The sequence below is a fragment of the Herpailurus yagouaroundi genome, unplaced genomic scaffold (genome assembly GCF_014898765.1).
Source record: "Herpailurus yagouaroundi ecotype Mexico unplaced genomic scaffold, PumYag 192, whole genome shotgun sequence".
NCBI lineage: Eukaryota > Metazoa > Chordata > Mammalia > Carnivora > Felidae > Herpailurus > Herpailurus yagouaroundi.
Window position 1 is genome coordinate 10,880,986 of NW_024412423.1, and position 14,459 is coordinate 10,895,444.

Sequence of the window (14,459 nt, forward strand, 5' to 3'; positions counted from 1 at the left end):
CTCAGAGAATTTGGAAAATGTTTAGTGAACCCTTAACTTGATCAAGTGGTATTTTCCAACCCACAGGCAGGTGGGCAATGATTCAGAAGTGAGTTCTCTGTATAATTCAGCTTGTCTTCTTGCTCTCACCCAGACCCAGGGCCAAGGTCATAGACCCTTAGACCTCCACTATGACCCTTCCTGTGACAACGCCACGTGTCCCTCCTGTGGCGGCCATGACGGAAACCCTGCTCAGCTGTCTTCAAGAGAAGCTACCGTGGGACATGCCTCCCACACCATTGTGGTGCTCACCTCAGGGCCACACTCCCTGCCCTGTTTTTCTTGGACAATGACTGGGCACAGAAGGGGTATTAGAGCCCAAACATATCTTCCTGCCAGCTGGACTGGGCGTCTCCTTAATCTCGCCATTATTTTCTCCACGATATTCTGCTGTCTGAGGCTCTTCCCATGTGATTTCCGGCCCTCCCCTCTCTCCTTCCACACATGTCAACACTGCATCCCAGTCTGAAGGCTCCCCCTGCCTGATCCTGCCTTCTCTCCTTTATCCTTCAGACGTGTGTCCCTCAAGGAAGTTCTTACACATCTAATCCCATTTAGGTGGTCGCTTCTCAGACGACCTTAACTCACACACTCCTTGACCCTCCTCCTAGGTCTTCCCCCTGAAACTTCCCCCTACCACTCAGTTCAAGGCTCAGCCCCCTCTTGGGTTCAGCATTCAGCATGGGCTCTCCTCTCTTGCCCCGCGAGGCAGGGTGTAGAGTGGGGTGAGGATGGCGTTAAGGATCTTGCACATGGAGGTGGGTAGGGCTACCAGCCTTCTCTTCTCATGGCAAAGATGAACTTAGTGCTACCATGGATACTGTCTGTAACTTACACTGAAAGAGTAACTTGAGTTACTCTTCCTTCCTCTCGCAACTTGGGTTACATCACAAAAAAAGCCTATTCTGTGTCCTTAGCCTCCATAAGTTCCAAATGCACAGGCCAGGTCTTGGCTTGGTGAGAGAAAGAGCAGGGCTGGTGGGGAAGGGAGAGGTGGTATGTGATGGAGGAAAACTCAACCCACAACACAGGTAAAGCATGTTCTCTGAGTTCAAACAAAAGAATTGTCAATGAGAGGTGGAAGAGAAGTTCTCTTTTACATTAAGCTCCTCTCCCTCAATGCTTTTTTTTTTTTTTTTTTTGCATCCATTTCCCATTGCTCAAAAAATCTTGAGGTGCCTGGGGGGCTCAGTCCATTAAACATCTGTCTCTTGATTTCAGCTCAGGTCATGATTTCATGGTTCATCCAGTTGATCTCCACATCAGGGTCTCCATTGACAACATGGAGCCTGCATGGGATTCTCTCTCTCCTCTCTGCCCTTTCTCTTCTCACGCGCATGAACGCTCGCTCTCTCTGTCTCTCTCTCTCGAAATAAATAATAATAAAAAATCTTTTCACAGGTGACTAACTCACATTCCCTTCTCTCCCCTCAGGCTCCTCCTTCACATCATCAGCCTCCACATATATACTAACTTAGCACAAAGAACATGTAAGCAAATTACTAGAGTTACTCATCACTGTAGCATTTATCTCCCTTATATTCATCGCTATTGAAAGAGCTGTATTTTTAAACATAAACATATTTAAAACTTTCATGAACTTGGTCCAAGCAGTAAATTGCAGGTACAGGAAGTAAATATTGAGTAAATTGAGAAGTGACTAGTTGTTACTGATGGCAACCACCATCAGTGGTTCATGTGCAAGATTTATAGTCACAGCCTATTTCCAAAACCTGTCCAGGTTTTAAGGAGAAAAGAACAATTCTATTTGTGCCTCATCTGAATAGATTCTTGGCAACATGGCTGCAAACCTCGAGGCTTATCTGGATCCATGCACAAATCTTCGAGAACAATCCTGTTGTGTCACATTCCCAACAGTTGCTGAATGGTAATGATAAGTCTCCAGCAGGAAGTAATTTATCCTTAAGTTTCAGAGTGGTCAGAAAAGGATGGAACACCTTTCTGCTTGTTATCTATAAGAGCAGCTTTCCAAGTGAATTCCTAGGTATCGTTCCTTCCTAGAATTACATTCTGAGAAATCACACCTCTGATTTCAGCGCCATTTTGCTAGAACTTTTCTTGGTCCAATGGACACTTAAAAATAGTTACTTTATTTGAATATCCTTCATACTCCTTCTAGACAAGACTCAAAGAATTGAATCCCGTGCCCCTTCTGTTTTTCAGACATACCACAAACCCTAAGGAGCACACACAGCCCATACTGTAGAAAATGTTCAGCAACAGAGTTTCTCAATTGGCTACCTAATCAAGTAAATGGCCTTGCTTGGAGGAAACCAAGTTAAAATAACGTTGAGGTCCATCCCTGAGCCCTCAAAAGAGAATAACATTAAAAACCAGGGATGAAAATGTCTTCTCTTGGGCAATGAGTATTGCAGAATGTGTCAGATGAAGTTTCAAATACGCGTCAGCATTTTCCTAAACACAAGTTCAGACCCCACGGTGTCCTTAAACATTGCAGGTCTGGCTGACATTTGTTCCTGGAGGATTGTGCTGATAGAAACCATCACCGTAGAAGTGGCTCTACCAATTCTACCTGCCATTACATCTTCTTATTGTAAGGTAAGAGCACACTTTCTTCTGCTTTTTGGTAATAAACATGTGGAAAGCAAAAGCATGGTACTCTGAGCAGAGACTTGAGAGGTCAGCGCCCTGCCCCCCATACTTGCTAGAACTAGTACATGTATACCCTCTCAGATAATGGAAGCATGGGCTAAGTTTATTAACTCTCCAGAGAATGAGATTCCACCAACCCTTTCAGTAACTTTTGTTTCTGAGTTAAGTTAATGCCAGCCATTTCTCCCTCCAGGCCTACTCATTTCAGTGGGCCTGCCTTCCAAGAAAAGCTCTCATTCAGACTGATCGAGTTGACCATGACAAGTACCCAACCCCGTGCAAATACAGAAAGAGGGAGGAAGAATCAGCTCTGGAAGGAGATCATTGAAAGAGAGGAATCAGATAGCACTTTGAGTGCCAAGTCTAATAACCCTAAAAGTACTAAAATAGGTCCCCTCAGAAAGCCATGTTTTACTAGCATACATGGGGGTCAAAAAGATAAGAACCACCTGACAGCAGGTAACTACCTTATATTCCTCTTGACTCATGGAATAAATAGTCATGAAGGACAGACTTCTCGGGGTCATACATCAACTTGTTGGAGTATTTGTTGTAATTCAGTGTTTAAAGGCATCACACCTACATAGCCAATTCTTACTGACGAGTTTGTACTCAACAGCCAGTACTATATGCTTCTAGTAACAGATACCCTTATATGAATTTAGTATAATACGGCTAAAATCTAGTTTAAGTACACCTCTCCTCCCCCCCAAGTTCCCGCAAAAAAATCTTTTACATTGGAATTACCTGATTCATTTCCATATGAGTGTGGAACATCCAATATGGCTTGTTAACATGGCTTACCATATTTTCTGGGCGTAAGTGTTTATGGGAAGAACTTGTGTACAAGACTTTGGACATGTGACTCATATAAACTGGAATAACAGCATTGTTGCTAAAACCTAGGGCTTGCTTTGAAGCCTCATCATAGTGTTCCTGGGAAACCATTAAGCAAAATGCCCTGAAGGATAGGAAAAATTGCACTGAGCAATAAAATGTCAACAGACTACAGAATTTGAACATCAAGCACTTTCATCTAAACATGCCCTTCTCTCCTTTCACTTGGCAGGGGTTTGGTTTTTAAAAAGTAATAAACTCTAGCACTCCAGTTGACCTGGGGATGTGTTTAAGAAATCCAACCCCAGAGCCAGAAGCATTGTGACCTTTCGTATGGACTCCCTACCTCAGAAAAACCGTTGAATGAGAAATATAAACAGAAAAGGAGAACAGAAATCTGTGTCTTGATTGTCTAGGTCTTCGATTTTTTTTAAGAACAGGGTGCACAACAAAACTCTCGGCCAGAAAGAACAATCTTAAAATCTGTTGAAACAGGTGGCCAGCACTTACTGTCTCATGAACAGCAAATTAATATAACCACAGCACAGTATAAGATGGATATGAGCAAGGAAAACCAATCCACAAGCCTGTGTAACCTTATAAACCTGGGGCAGACACAGTTGGGTCCCAGAGCAAGACTGCAGTCAAGAAGCAGCTTCCCGCAACCAAAAGTAATTTCAATAACTCAAACCCTTTCCTTAGGTTTCCTGAGAACCATAAAGGGGATCCAGATTCAAATACCATAACAATATTTATTAAAAGCCCCTTCCTTCTTCTACTCTGCACCCCCAGCGTCACACTTGGTGCCAATACAGAGCCTTTCCATTCACAATTCCCTATAATATCTCTCAACACATAATTCTCCTTTCTCTGCCTTTCCTCACTATTTTTTGTATCACTTCATCATGCATATTGACCTTACCTCTCTGTTAGCAGGAAAAAAACATTTTTTTAGGAAGAAAAACAATCTGGAAATTGATTTGGTAATTAGAGAATTCTCTTTGGCTGGATAGAGTAGAGGAATGACAGCAGTCATCCCACATTAATAATTTGATCCTAACATAACTGTGTCATGAATTAAAAATGACAAGTGGGGGAGGGCTCTGCTTTGAATATATCCTTAAAACTGAGACCTGAAAAATCTGACATATGTTTGCCTAGTTCTAGAGATAATGTTCACCTAGAAAAACTCATTGGAGTAAAGCACAGAGATAACACCTAGAAAAACTCATTGGAGTAAAGCACAGAGACTATCTCTGTGCTCTATCTCAAAAGAATGAAGTTTCCTCCTGGAAGGATGAATCTGATAGGTTACCAAGGGGAGGTCTAGAATTTCCTAGAGAAAGAAGCGGAAGGAGGCAATCGTACCCACTGGGAAATGTCACGTGGTTTGGAATGGTAAATCGGGGTTTGCCTGTACATGACTGCCCTGAGTTTTCCAATAGGTTCTATCCCAGCAATTCAAGGGCTGTGAACCCAGATCCTGTTAAGAGTCAAGACGTGGCCTAATCAAGTGACAAGGCTAGGTAAGAGTTATGACAAAGTGGAAGGAGCCTACCCTTTCTAAAGTAATTACTCCTTTCCCACTAATTCTTACCATGTAGGAATTTTGGCTTAGTGCTGTCAGATTCACACTTTTCCAGGAGAATCTGAAAATCCAGATGCTATATGTAAGACCCTCCCCCCACAATCTTGGGTGTTGGCACTTGACTATTTTTCATCTCTGTGAATGCCAAATCACCATGCCTAAGGGCTGCTGCAGCCCACAGACCACATCAACTCTGGGGGGAAAAAATTAAACATGTAAAATATGTAGGGGTAGGCCCAAGAAGTCGGTACAAAATGGGAAACTGCTTTGAAAGAGCATAACATAACAACTTACATAACAACTCCACTTTTAGAAAGCTATACAATGAAAAAATGTCTTCCTTATACAAAAGTTAATGTATGAGGATATTTATCACAACACTTTGTAACTGAAAAATTGGAAATAACTAAGCTAGCCAACAACAGCGATTTAGTTTAAATAAATTTCGTGTGATACTTCCGTAATGTACTAAACTGTATTCACGAAGAAAGGTGCTGCAGGGGGCGCCTGAGTGGCTCAGTTGGTTAAGCAGCCGACTTCAGCTCAGGTCATGACCTCACGGTTTGAGTTCAAGCCCCGCATCAGGCTCTGTGCTGGCAGCTCAGAGCCTGGAGCCTGCTTTGGATTCTGTATCTCCCTCTCTCTCTGTCCCTCCTCTGCTCATGCTCTGTCTCTCTCTCAAAAATAAAAAATAAATAAACATTAAAAAAAAAAAAAAAAGAAAGGTGCTGCAGGGAATTATTTATCAGAAAGATGTTCTTGATATTACCATAAAGGAAAACAGCAGGTTAAAAATGCAAATAAAATATAATTCCGTTTCCTTATATGTTTAAATGTTTGTGTGTGTATCTTTGGTTCAAAGAAATTACGAAGGCAGTTAGAAAAAAGCTTTAAAATGAAAAATAGGGAAAACACAATCCCACAAATTGTGGGATATGGCATCAGCAATCCTAAGTGGCAAACTTTTAAATTTAATGCATATATTGAAAAGAAGAAAAGTCTAAAATCATTTATATGAGTTTCCACATTAAGAAGCAATAAAAAGAGGGGGCGCCTGGGTGGCTCAGTCACTTAAGCGTCAACTTCAGCTCAGGTCATGATCCCACAGTTCGTGGGTTCAAGCCCTGTGTCAGGCTCTGTGCTGACAGCTCAGAGCCTGGAGCCTGCTTCAATTTCTGTATCTCCCTCTTTCTCTGCCCCTCCCCTGCTGTCTGTCTGTTTGTCTGTCTCTCTCTCTCTCTCTGAAAAATAAACATTAAAAATTTTTTAATGTTAAATAATATATAATTTGAATTAGATATTTTTTAAAAAACTTGGTGAAAATTTCAGATCAAGATAGTTCCACTAGTGAACTCTGTCCAGCGTTTAAGAAATGATGCTGATTTCACAGAAATTCAGAAAATCAAGGGAGGGGGGGTAGATTTCCTAATTCATTTTATTACCCTGATATCAAAATCAGATAAATACATAAAAAGAAAACTGCAGATAAATATTCCTTGTGAAGATAGAAGCCAAAAATCTTCAACAAAATTTTAGCAAACTGAAGCTGGCAATACAGAGAAGAATAATAATCTTTACCCAGTGGGGCTTATTTCAGGGATGCAGGGTTGATTTTTACAATTTTTAAACGATTCAATACAATGCACCACAAAAAAATAAAATAAAATAGAAAAACATATGACTATATTAATAGTTACAGTAAAAGCATTTGACAAAACTTAATATCCCTTCACAAGTAAAAACTTGTAGACATTGAGGAAAAAGGTACATTTTTAACACGATAAAAGCCATCAGAAAAGCCTACAGCTAATATTCTATATAATGGTGAAAATGTTACTATCTCCCTTGAGATTAAAATTCGGAATAAAGCAAGGATGAGTAATCGAATCGCTGCAAATTGTAATGGAATTCCTGGACTTGTATTAATGCAAGGAAACGCAATAAAATGCCTGCAATTTGGAAAAGAATAAAATTGTCTTCATTCACAAATGACATGATTGTGTGCGGAGAAAATACTAAGGAATATACAAAGTAAACTACTAGGGGTTGCCTGGGTGGCGCAGTCGGTTAAGCGTCCGACTTCAGCCAGGTCACGATCTCGCAGTCCGTGAGTTCGAGCCCTGCGTCAGGCTCTGGGCTGATGGCTCAGAGCCTGGAGCCTGCTTCCGATTCTGTGTCTCCCTCTCTCTCTGCCCCTCCCCCGTTCATGCTGTGTCTCTCTCTCTGTCCCAAAAATAAATAAACGTTGGAAAAAAAAAATTAAAAAAAAAAACAAAAAGCAAAGTAAACTACTAGAATTAGGAAGTGAATTTTGCTTGGTCTCAGGATATAAGGTCAATAAACAAAATAAATTGCATATTTATATAGTATCAGTGAATAATTACAAAGTGAAATTTTAAAAATATTTTGCAATAGCATCAAAAAGGAGACTACTTAGTAAAAAATTGAATACATGTAAGACTTGTACACTGAAAACTACAAAACATTGAAGACCAGAAACACAAGAATAAAGATTGTTTATGGATTGACATTTCTATATTGTTAAGATCTCGATTGTCCCAAATGGGTCTGTAGCTCCTCTACAATCCCAGTCAAATTCCTGAAAGAATTTTATTTTTTAAGAAATTGGCATGTTGATTTCAAAATATATAAATATAAATATATAAATACATGAATATTAAATATATATAATAAATATAAATATATTATATATAATTAAATATTTAAATATTTATATTTATATATAAAAATTTATATATAAATATAAATATAAATATTTTTATATATAAATATAAATATTTAAATATTTAATTATATATAATCATTTAATCAATAGAATTGAATCAATAGAATTATTGATCTATTTAATCAATAGAATTAAATATATATTTATATATAAAAATTATTATATATAAAAATATATAAATATATAAACATATAGAAAATATGTTATATATAAATATTATAAATATATATAAATATATATTTCAAAATATATAAATATATATATTTATATACATATAGAAATGCAAAGGATATAGAAAAGCCAAAATACCTTTGGAAAAGAGGGGGAAAGTGAAAGGATTTACCCTCCCTGAATTCAAGATTTGCTACAGAACTACAGAACTCAAGACTGTTGTATCGGTAGATAGCTATATACATCAGTGGAGCAGAATAGAATCCAAAAGTAGAGAGACCCACACATATATGCTCAGCTGAGTTTTGACCACGTTCTCAGGGTAATTCAGTGGGAAAAGGACAGAATTTTCAACAAGTGGTCCTAGGACAATTGGATATCTGTGTGGATGTGATGGTGAAATTATGTGTCAATTTGGCTGGGTCAGTTTGGCAAAATAATGTTTGTCCAAGTATGTAGCCAAACATTATTCTGGATGTTTCTTTTAGGATTTTTGTTTTCATTTTCTGATGAGATTAATATTTAAATTGGCGGACTTTGAGTGAAGCAGACTGCCCTCCCTAATCTGGGTGGGCCTCATCTAATCAGTTGAAGGCTTTAACAGAATGAAAACTGATGTCCCCTGAGCCAAAAGGAATTCTACAAGCAGACAGCCTTTGAACTGCATCTCTTTCCTGAGTCTCCAGCCTCTGCATCAGATTGTGAACTTACCAAGCTTCTGTGACCACATGAACTCACTCCTTAAAAGCTCTCTTTCTCCCTCCCTCCCCCTCCCACCCTAGAGAACCCTGACTAATACAATGGATAAAAGAAACTTGAATGCTAGAGCATAATAAAAATGAACTCAAAATGGATCGTAGACCTATATATAAGTCTGACGTTTGAAATTTCTAGAGGAAGTATGAGAAAAATACTTGTGACCTTGGATTGGAAGCAAGGATTTTCCTGGACAGGGCGCCCTAACAACAAGAGAAAAAAATAACTCGGAATTAAGCAACGTAAAAAATTTGCTCCTCAAAAGACACCACCAAGATAACAAAAGATAAGCCACAGACAGCATAAAATAACTACAGTACATATTTCTGTGGCAAACACACAGTCACCTTCATCATTAATTAGGGAAATGCAAATTAAAGCAAAATGAGACACCACTGAATGGAACATCATATAGTCACAAGAATGGCTAAAAAGACTGACATTAATACCCAGTATTGTCGACGGCCTCAAGCACTGAAACTCTCTTACAGTGACGGTGGGAATGCGAAATGGTACAGACAACTGGCACTTTTTTTATAATGTTAAACATACACCAACCACATTTACTCAGGAGAAGTGAAAACATAGCCACAAAGAGCTTATACCAAAATGTTTACAGAAACGTTATTCATCATAGCACAAAACTGGAAAAAGCCCAAATGTCCATCAATAGGCGAATGGTTAACCGAGTCTTCATACTTTGATTCAGTGGAATACTACTTCGTGACAGAAAGGAACAAACTAGTGATATATGCAATGTAGATTCATCTTAAAAACATTATGCTGATGGGACGCCTGGTGGCTCATTCGGGTAAGCGTCCTACTCTTGGTTGTGTGAGTTCGAGCCCTGCGTCAGGCTCTGCCCTGGCAGCATGGAGCCTGCTTGGGATTCTCCCTTTCCCCCTCTCTCTCTCTCTGCCCCTCCCCAGCTCATGCTGTCACTGTCTCTCTCAAAATAAATAAACTTAAAAACAAATAAATAAACATAAACATTGTGCCGAGTCCGAGGAGGAGCCTGACATAAAAGGATATATGCTGTGATTCCTTTACACAGATTTCAAGAACATTCAAAACTAATCTACACTGACACAAACGAGGAGTGTTGCCTGGTGGGTGGATCTGGGCAGTAAGGGGGTTGCCTGCAAAGTCACGTGGTGGAAATTTTACGTGTGTTGGAAACGTTCTATGCCATGACTGGCGTGGTGGTTTCACACACTGGACAGTGCGATTGATGCATTTCATTACATGCAAATTGTACTTCAATAAATTGAGAAAGTAGATTTTGGGAAAACATTCGCCTCGGACGGTTCCAATTCCACCGCACAGCTGCTCAAGACCTTCTGCACACTGCGGTGTCCGCCTGAAAACTCATGCAGAGCTTTTCCCCATTTTCTAGGGATCTCTGTGCTATGATTCTAGGGATCAGCACACACATCCCCCAGCCCTTGTCTGCTCCACTAGAAGAGGTGTTTATGTAGGAAGCGATCTCAGGTCTGGCTCGCTGGGCCTCACAGTCACCTGGCGTGCCCACTAAAAACACATGTTCCCGGTGGCACCTGGGTGGCTCAGTTAAGCGTCCGATTTTGGCTCAGGTCATGATCTCATGGTTCATGAGATCCAGCCCTGCGTAAGGCTCTGTGCTGCCAGCTCAGAGCCTGAATCCTGCTTCGGATTCTCTGTCTCCCTCTCTCTCTGCCCCTCCCCTGTTCGTGCTCTGTCTCTCTCTCAAAAACAAATAAACAGCAACAACAAAAATTGTTAATGCATGTTCCTGGGCCCTATCCTCGGAAACTCTACTTGAAGTCCAAGACTAATGCCACAGTGCTGTCCTGTGTTCGTTGTTCACATTCCTAACGATGCTAGATTTGAGTCACTGCTACAAGGCTCTGTTGAAACTCGATTCCCCCTTGTGTCCAGGCTGGCCTTACTGGACACTGGCCTCACTTTTTAATAACAGCCTTTCTCAAACTTCAGCATCTTAAGGGACAAAATGATGTCATTTTGATCATTCATGTAGCAAATTATGAGGGCTCCGAGACAAATTAACAGCTCAGTCTTTTTGTAGGGTCCCCATCCCTCAGTAACGCCAAGAACCTCCGGGGAAGGAGGTTACCTGGACTCAGGAATCAGCCCTACTCATCACCACTGCTTGTCAGGAGAAAGGGAGTTCACACTTCCCCCTGAGATTCAGGATTAAGGGTAAAATCCTTTAATGGCAAAGCGAAAACGAGGGTCCCTGCTCTGGCTCCACGTCAAGGCGATTCTAAGGGGTTCTTACTACTCAACTGTTTTTGTGAAGTCAGAGTACGTTTCTCTGCATTCTGTGCTGCAAGACCATAAAAACTGCACTGGTTCAAAAACATCTTTGTCTGAAAACCTTTATTTGCTAGTCTGGTCTGGTTAGAAAAATATCAAAGATTATCCCTGCAAACCCGTGAATATCAGGTATGCATGAGGCTGCTCAGTTAGGATTTCTACCAACGTAAGGTTTTGTTTGCTGCCTCTTACCTTCCAGGGTAACCTTCCAGAGTAACCTTCCAGGGAAATAGGGTGGGGGGGGGAGGGAGTGTGGAATGGTGTTCTCTGCGCATGTGTGCATGCAAAGAGAACGTATCTGAGATCTCAATTTTAATTCCACGCATTTAAGGTCCTAGAAGACCAGGTAAGACACTGGACCATTTTTTTCAAACTGCAAAAGCTCTTCAGGCCTCATTGAAACTTTGATAGAAGTGTTTTTTATTCACTTGGGCTACCATGAGAACCCGGGGGATTGCAACTCTAGCTGAATGAGAAGGAAACAAGATAAATCTCTGTGCAGAGCAGTAGAACAGTCAGGGAGCGGAAAGATTTAGAAGCCAAATGACAGCACGAGGAAATTCAATAGCTAGAGTCCAATAACTGGGGTGAAAAGTGGACTCAGAAAGAAAGAGGCAGGTTGGAATGCAAAATGCAAGCTTGACCTTCTCTGCAGCGTTGCCTGGGGCCCTGGTGACAGCTGTTCACTCTCAAACTTCTCTCCGTGTTTGCCAGCAAGGGTGCTTTGGAAAATACAGAGCACACCTTCCATCGTTTAGCCCAGTTTCCACTGTTGAAACACTCTGATTCTTTATTGTGTCTTCCTGATTCTCTCTAGTGGAAAAGAAAAAAGAGACAAGCCCATTACTTCCCTAAACATTCCCTCTTGTCAATATGATATTGATAGAATTCCCCCTGGTTTAGAATCTCCTGGGAATTGCCAAGGCATCCTATTTTACTAAATTGGTGACACTTGGAGGATTTTAAGGACTCATACAATTTTAGAACTAGAAAGGACACTGGAAATTGTATAGTCCCAACTCTTAATTTGAGGCATTTAATCATGTATGCAAATATACATATTGTCACGCCCCCTACTATGGAGCCAGGAATCAGAAAGAGCCCAAGACTTGTCCTCAAATACCACCATCGCCCTCATTTAACCCCTCTAACAGGTGGCTGTTAATTTCCCTCAATGTGGGGCTGTGAGTTCTTTAGGTAACTCCCTGCCGTATTCTTTATCTTCATTCCTTATGTTATTCTTAAGTTCATCTCCTTTGGACTCTAGAGATAGAGCCTAGGGATACAGTCATGCATAAAACAGAAATCCTGCCCCGGGTGAGCTTATTTTCTAACAGACAAAGCACTCAAGAGGGGGAAGGAAGGGGAGGCAGAGGATCAGAAGCAGGCTCTGTGCTGACAGCAGAGAGCCCAACGTGGGGCTTGAACCCATGAACCATGAGATCATGACCTGAGCCGACGAATCTACCCAGGCGCCCGAGTTATCATGCATTATAAAGTAGACCACCAGAGTAAAGGCAGATTGCAAGCAGGATGAGTCATCCCCAAAAGGAATATGATGATTAACACAATTTTAAAGGAAGGGTACACTTGGAGAGATCTAACTGGGACTTTTCAAACGATGAAGGATGTAATAGGGTCTTAATGCAGTTATGTTTATCGTTTGTTAAGGATGTTTTTGTGCTGAAGTCTAGACAATTTTAGTTTTTTACAGATCTGTAAAAAGAAGCCTCTGCAAAGCCAGTCCCTCATGAGCAATCCCCAAATAGTGAACCCTCAAGGGACGGTCAGAGGAGAGCCCAGGGTAACTGGTAGAGGTGAACTGCAAAGGCAGTGCCCAGTCTGTCATGCAGAGTGGGTCCAGTGGCAGGCCAACTGGGCAGAATGAGTCAGGAACCTGGCACCTCTTAACCCGGGTTGCTCTCCATCTTACAGATCACACTGGTAAAATATAAATAGGTCTTGTTTTCCACACAGTAGACAACTTCTCAAGTGAACTTGATTTTGTTTTCATGTTTATTTATTTTGAGAGAGAGAGAGAGAGAGAGCATGAGCCAGATACTGGGGCAGAGAAAGAGGGAAAGAGAGAATCCCACGCAGGCTCCACACTGTCAGTACAGAGCTCCATGTGGGGCTTGATCTCATGAACGATGAGATCATGACCTGAACCAAAATCAAGAGTCGGACACTCAACTGCCTGAGCCATCCAGGCATCCCTCAAGTGGACTCTAAAAAGCACTCTTCCCGAAGGGCTGTCTGTCCAGTCCCACTGCACAAGAGTGCCGCTCACTGAGAATAAGTGATTTTTTTTTATCTGAAGTTTAGATAATTTAATATGCTTCCCAAGAAACTAGTCCAGAATGAGGAAATTCCAAGACAACTACAAATCAATAAAAAGGAAAAACAAGTAATTTTACATACTTTGCACGTCATTGAGTCTTAATTGAGCACTAATAAAGAGATATACAAGTTTTATTAATAAAAAATCAGTGCCTCCTCACTCCTACCATGTAAAGATTAAACAAGTATACAAAGAATGTATCCATTTGAAGGGATACCAAGTGATTTACCTTACATGGGGCCTTGTATTTTGGGGTCCAGGCTGGCTGTCATGTTGTTTTCTCACATGTGTGGCTCCCCGTTGCCTTAAATGGAAATGAATATTTGATCCCAGTTGAGCCTAAAAATGTATTTGGATAAGAACCAACAGTGCTGGCCAATAGGTAAATGGAAGACTTGTTGTTGGAGATGTTTTCCCTCATCTGGGACCTGGAATATGTAGGGATTCAGATAAGAATCTGAGAGTCCAAAAGAGGTTAGAAGAGTTAGAAGCAGTATAAGAAATCACTACGTACACAGCAGGTAAAGAACGTAACCCTGCACTGGCAGAAATTCATGGCCACCAGTCTAGAGGAGGTGAACAAGGTATGTCTCTCACTCTTCCTGGTTCCATTAGGAAAGAGAGCTGAGCCCCTTCACAAGGTATGCCTCGGTCTCTCCATCAGACACACAGTACCCAGTACATAGGCAAATCTTAGGCTTATATTATAAGAATACATAGTTTAAGACCCTAAGAGGCAATGGTTTGGGGATCTTCTTACATTATCTTGATACTTGAAGGAGCTCAGAAGAGAATTCTAGCAATTCAGAAGAATTCACATTTCATAGATGGTTGCCTGAGGAGTGTTTATCTCTTAGAAATATTTGTTGTTGGTTAAACTGAGACTTCTGTTTCTACTCAACTACTTGGCATTTGTGCCTCTCCACATGATTCAAGGAGTTTTCTCTGACTAACCCCTGGCCTGGAATCTTCCCTAAATTCCTGAAGAACTATCTTTGCCCCTCATTTGTCATTGAATGTATACAATTCTA

At 40.8% G+C, this 14,459-nt stretch overlaps 1 long non-coding RNA gene across 1 annotated transcript in view; it reads left to right on the forward strand.

Moving 5' to 3' along the window:
- The window catches only part of LOC121010602 (uncharacterized), a 12,978-nt gene extending 3,350 nt beyond the window's left edge, over positions 1–9,628 (forward strand). The window contains exons 2-3 of the long non-coding RNA XR_005781279.1: positions 2,519–2,619; positions 8,798–9,628. This is a non-coding gene — a long non-coding RNA (uncharacterized LOC121010602). The remainder of the gene's footprint in view (positions 1–2,518; positions 2,620–8,797) is intronic.
- Positions 9,629–14,459: the final 4,831 nt, after the last annotated feature.